General features: G+C 61.0%; 1 protein-coding gene across 1 annotated transcript in view; it reads right to left on the reverse strand.

The window, feature by feature from the left end:
• LOC138822702 (plasma membrane calcium-transporting ATPase 2) overlaps positions 1-4,984 on the reverse strand; it is a 182,431-nt gene extending 177,447 nt beyond the window's left edge. Inside the window, exon 1 of the mRNA XM_070015556.1 lies at positions 4,889-4,984. The gene's annotated coding sequence lies outside the window, so the exon portion shown is untranslated. The remainder of the gene's footprint in view (positions 1-4,888) is intronic.
• Positions 4,985-6,000: the final 1,016 nt, after the last annotated feature.

The raw sequence follows: 6,000 nt of genomic DNA on the forward strand, positions 1-6,000 counted from the left end.
GGGTTAGGTGCAGAAACAAACACCTACTGTTTCGTTTCATTCATTCATTCATTCAATCAATCGATCAATACCAATGGGTGTGTCCCTCCATCTCTATCACATGCCAGGCCCTGCCCTTGCCCTTGGAGGATGCTGGGAGGCCCTGCCCACTTCCTAGGTCCCCTCCTGAGAATGCACATTGGGGTCCCTGGATGCTTGCTGCCTTCCCAGTGCCACTCCACCCCCTCTTCCCAGCGGCAGAGCTCTGTCAGTGTGTCAGCCCAACCGAATCTGGGTACATCCTGGACCAGTAAGCCCCCACGGTCCAGGCTCTTGGCAGTGATTGGTTTAGGCATGGACACATTATCCAGTTCCAGCCAATGAGATACCAGGGGAAACTGGCTGGGTACTCCCACAAGGGAACAGACTCCCTGAGAAAAGAAACAAGAGCTGACCTTTGCCTCCTGTCTCCAATGGGCCCCTCTGTGGGATGGGGCTGCAGACCCCGGCACCAGGCGGTGGTCAGGCTGGAGGGAGACGGCACATTCCAGAGAGCTTGGCTGGGCCTTGGGTTCTCCATAAATCATAATTACCATGCAGTTTGCCTGGCTCACCTAGACCAGCTCCCTCCTCTTCTCCCCTCATCTGGCCAGTCCAGCCACAGTCTCCCATCCATGCCTCTTCCTTCAGATGATTTGCAAGGTGTTCCAAAGCCAGAACCGATCATACAACAGCTCTGTTTCTTTCACCATACATCGGCTCTCCTCTTCTTTGGCCTCTCTCTGATGGTTGTGTCTGAGTCAGTGACCCCACTTCTGGGAATCCATTCTCAGGACACACCTGGACCTTGGCTGAAGGATCCACCAATAAGAATGCATCTCCGCGATGCCTAGGACAGCAAAATTCTGGAGACAACCTAAAGAAGGGATCCATTAAGTCAATGATGGCAGGGCCACTTATAAAGGAGGAGGCAGCGGCCTATTTATTGATGTTCAAGTCATCCATACTCCATTATTGAGTGAGAGAAAGGCAGAGAAAACACCATTTCCATCTCTGTACCTATCCACCCACGAGACATGTCTGGAAGGACATTTGACAGGAGGTAAGGGGAGCTGGCTTTGTTTGGTGGCATTTCCTCTGAGTTTTACTTTCCTCTTTATACTTTCTGATACCATTTGAATTTTATATAATCATTATGTAACACTTCTATAGCCAGGGGGAGAAAAGGCTACTTTTATTTTGAAAAGAGGAGAGAGAGAGAGAGAAAAAAAAAGACATATAGAATCACAGCCAGGATTTACCTTCCTTGGGCACGCAGACCTGTGAGTCAGGATGGGGCGATTCTGTGCCTTGCTGCACCCCCACCACGACACCTGCGTCTGCCTGCAGACTCCCCCATATGGGAAGCTCAGACACGGAAGAGCAGAGACCAAATGCCTAAGGATAAACACAGGGAGGGCCTGCAAGACAGGCTGAGGGGCCCCAGAGATGGCGGGGGGGGCGGGGGGAATGCTTGCCCAGTCTGATGGTCAGAGAAATAGGGGCAACACCACAAGGAACCTGCAGCTGCGGCTCTGCCACGTGCAGTACCCATGTAAGCCATGCTATTAGCATTACACGGCCGTCCCTTAGCATCTGTGGGACTGGGGCTCAGGACATTTTGCCAGGCCAGAATCTGGGTGTCCACGAGCCCCCTGCACAGAACGGTGTCACAAAACACGCACCTCCTCCCCAAGGGAAGCCTCAAGCCGTCTCTAGTGGACTCGCTACCTAATGCGTGTGAATTTCATGTACATACTTGCTACGACATCTTGTTTAGGGAATAATGGCAAGAGAAAAGAAGTCTGCATATGTTCGGCACAAGCATAATTCTCCTCTGGCCCCCACCCTCACCCCAGATATGTTTCCTGTGGGCACGGAGCGGGGAGAGGTGTCACTGAATTGTCCCTCTTCACTCACCATCGCTCAGATTGCCCCAGGGAAGGGTGCGGCGGAGAAGGGACGGGTGGGGCACCAGCTCCTGCACGGGTCCTTTTCCAGGACTCTGGAATGACACGGCACGCAGCCTTCCACCGGCGCAACCAGCCACTCAGGGGCTGGGGCCCGGCGGCTTCCTCGGCCCTCTCTCCTGAAACAATCCAGACTGGCCAGTCCTGTGGGCCGATTCCCACCTGTGCAAAGTTCTGTCCCTCTTCCTCCCTTCCCCCCTGCGGCCTCCCTCCTGAGCGGCCCGGCACACACAGCGCCCCCCTCTGGGGGCCTCCTCTCAAACTACCTGTCTACAACCCTTGTCCCCTGGTCTGGCCCCCAGCACACCTGAATGGTAGCAAGGCCTACCGGCATGTCAGCTGCCTCAAGAGGAGTCTGGAAACAGACGTGCGTGGAAATGGGCTCCGGTAGCACCTGGCACGCGGCCGTGGCTTTCACGTATTTATTTTTAATTTTATTTTTTAAAAAACGTGGGGTGGTGCTGGGGATGGAAGCCAGGGCCTCCCCCTGAGTTATACCCCCTTTGAACCCCCTGCACAGCAGGCGCTTTTCAAATCTCTTATTATGCCTCCCCCTCTTATCCCTTCCTCCCTCTCCCCAGTCCCTATCTCTCCCACCCAGGATCAGCTACACAGTTGTCGAGATGAGTGAAAACGAAGTGAGCGCCCTGTTTGAAAGTGACTAAGAACCGCAATGTGGCACCTACCGTGCATTAAATCCGTGCATTAAACCCTGTCAGGACCTGCCCCTCCCCCGCCCTCTCCTCACCCCCCCCCCCTCATTTTCCAATCCCAAAGACCCAGTGATTCATACCCTCCCCCCACTTTCTGCTATGTTATCGTATTCAATTTGTAGATCTCATAAAGCTTTAGTAATTCCACTTCGGTGGGAAGGGAGGGAAGGAAGCCAATCTGAATGGGCAGAGAGTCTGGGAAATAAGTCATTACTAAGGAAACACATTTTATTACTCGCAGATTAATATCGTAATGGGGGTGAGGAGGAGAGGAGGAAGTTGGTGTTTTGTATGTGATTTAACAAATAGATGGGATTTAATTTATAATCAACATACTTCTTATTTTCAAACAATGTTGCCCAAAGCCCTCTCCTTTCACCAGGTTTGTATTTCTCCTCTTGGCAATCAGTCTGCTCAGGAAAACCTTTTGGCTGCTACAGATCCTGATAAAATTCATCTGCAATGAATCTACACAATAAAATAAAGCGTCTCCCATGACCTTGCAGGCAGTGCACTGTACACACTGGGTTCCAGAAAAGTCTTGTTGGATACCAATCCTCAGTAACAGATTCTCTCTCTCCGCTCCCAGACACAGAGCAGCCAAACCTCAGAACATCGGTCTGATATCCAGCACTTATCACATACCATCACATGCCAGCCTCCACGGTCTGCCAATCGCCTAACTCGTGTCTCAAGGTCCTCCCCGGAGGTCCCCTCCTCCAGGAAGCCGCCCAGGATCTTCCCAGGCTGGTGGACCACAGCAGCGTGCTTGTGGCCAGTAGGCCACAGAGACGCCCCCGGGCTCTGACGTCCACCCCCACTGGGGGCAGGAAAAGGGTGAGGGTGGTCCCAGCTCTGCATCTAACCAGCTGCGTGCCTTGTGCTGAATACGGCAGATGCATGAACACCCAAGGTGTTTAGTACACAGCTTGGTCAAAGCCAGGTGCTCAAAAAGTATTTACAGTTCTCCTCTGACGCCAGCATAGAAACCCCACGGGGATGCGGAGCGGCCTGCACCCCCCCATCTGCTGCACCATCCTAGTTGACGCTAATTCTAACAGCACCCCTGCTCCCTCTCAAAAGCGTCTCCATGGTCGGAACCCCCACACAGCAGGCAGTGCTTAGCACGCACTGGGTACTTAATAGAGACCGGCAGATGAGTGCCGAGCAGGTGGCCTGCACCTGCTCCCGGCCGCCCTCCGGCTGCAGCTCAGCTCCCAGGCGCTTTGCTAGAAAGAAGCGAGCACTGCGGCGGCTCCAGGAGTGAAGGAACAAGCACATGAGCCCCCCTGTCCCCCCTGGCCCCTGCCGCCTGCCCCCCCTGCCGTGGGGCAGCCCTGGGGTGGGGAAGGCGTCATGGAGGAAGGGGAAGGGGGGTGATCTCCATGGGGCCATGGGTCTCTTCCCGGCCGGCTTTCCCCTGACGTCCCCTTGGAAGCCCCGGGAAATCACAGCTCGGTTCTCCGGCGCAGGGGTGGCCGAGAGGAGCCTGAGTGCTGGGCGCTGAGTCCGGGCTGTCCACGGAGCACAGGGCACCCACCCGGCCCCTACGGCACAGGAGCTCAGACAGAGAAGACCACCCCCCGGGGGGCCACCAGAAGTTGGGCTGCAGACGCTGGCCCGGCCACGAGGGTCACCTGCCCTCCCTGCCTGGCATGGCCCTGTGAGGTCGCAGCCCCCAGGGTCGCGCTGGGAAACTGAGTCACAGAGAGGCCGAGCGGGTCGGGCCCCGCGGGGGGCTGTGTCTGTGACCCTCGCTCTCCCCGGGCCCCGACCTGAGCCCGGCTGCGGCTCGGCCGGGCTGTGTGACCTTGAGGCCGGCTCACCCTCTCTGGGCCTCCCGTCCTTCTGCGAGCTGCGTGTCCGGCTGGGCCGCCTCGGGGGCCGGGACGCCCGGCCGCCCCCTCCCCGCGCCCCGGCCGCCCCGCGCCCCGGCCGCCCCGGCCGCCCCCTCCCCGCACCCCGGCCGCCCCGCGCCCCGGCCGCCCCGCGCCCCGCGCCCCGCGCCCCGCGCCCCGCGCCCCACAAAGTTGAGGCGGCGGCGGCGGCGCCCCCCGCAGGCCCCGCAGCCCCGCGCCCGCCGCGCCCGCTCAAGGTCACCGCAGCCCGGGCGCCCGCCCGGCGCGGGCCGGGGCCTGCGGGGGAAGGGGCCGAGCCCGGACCCGCCCGGCCCGCCGCCCGCCTCACCTGCGCCGCCGCCTCGGTGCGCCCGGCCGGCCCGGCCCCGCCGCGGCCCCGGCTCCGCTCCGGCTCCCGCTCCGCCGCCGGGCGCCGGTCCGCCCGGTACCCCGGTCCGCGCGATCCGCCCGGTCCGCCCGATCGCCTCGCCCGGCCCGGCCCGGCCCGGCCCGCGCCCGCGCCCGCGCCCGCCTCCCTCCGCGCCGCCTCCGCCGCCGCCGCCGCCGCCGCTGCACTGCGCTCCGCCCGCCCTGCCCGCCCCTCCCTCCCTCCGCCCTCCCTCTCCCTCCTCCCCATCCCCCTCCCTCCTCCCTCCCTCTCCATCCTCCTCCCCTCCCTCTCCATCCTCCTCCCCTCCCTCCTCCCTCCCTCTCCATCCTCCCCCTCCCTCCATCCTCCCCCTCCCTCCTCCCCATCCCCCTCCCTCCTCCCTCCCTCTCCATCCTCCCCCTCCCTCCATCCTCCCCCTCCCTCCATCCTCCCCCTCCCTCCTCCCCATCCCCCTCCCTCCTCCCTCCCTCTCCATCCTCCTCCCTCTCCATCCTCCCCCTCCCTCCTCCCCATCCCCCCTCCCTCCTTTCCATCCTCCCTCCCTCTCCATCCTCCCCCTCCCTCCATCCTCCCCCTCCCTCCATCCTCCCCCTCCCTCCATCCTCCCCCTCCCTCCTCCCCATCCCCCCTCCCTCCCTTTCCATCCTCCCTCCCTCTCCATCCTCCCCCTCCCTCCATCCTCCCCCTCCCTCCATCCTCCCCCTCCCTCCATCCTCCCCCTCCCTCCATCCTCCCCCTCCCTCCTCCCCATCCCCCCTCCCTCCCTCTCCATCCTCCCCCTCCCTCCTCCCTCCCTCTCCATCCTCCCCCTCTCTCCTCCCTCCCTCCTCCCTCCCTCTCCATCTCCCTCCCCTCCCATCCTCTTCATCCTCCCCCTCCCTCCTCCCTCCCTCTCCATCCTCCCCCTCCCTCTCCATTTCCCCCTCCCTCCCCTTCCCCTTACCCCTCCCTCCTTCCCCTTCCCTCTCCCTCTCCATCCTCCCTCCTTCACCCTTTCCCCCTTCATCATCTTCCTCCCTCCCTCCCCTCCCTCCTCCTCCTCTCCACCCCCCCAAGGCCTCCCTACTTGG

Source organism: Dipodomys merriami, unplaced genomic scaffold (assembly GCF_024711535.1).
Source record: "Dipodomys merriami isolate MVZ:Mamm:240054 unplaced genomic scaffold, mDipMer1.0.p SCAF_114, whole genome shotgun sequence".
NCBI lineage: Eukaryota > Metazoa > Chordata > Mammalia > Rodentia > Heteromyidae > Dipodomys > Dipodomys merriami.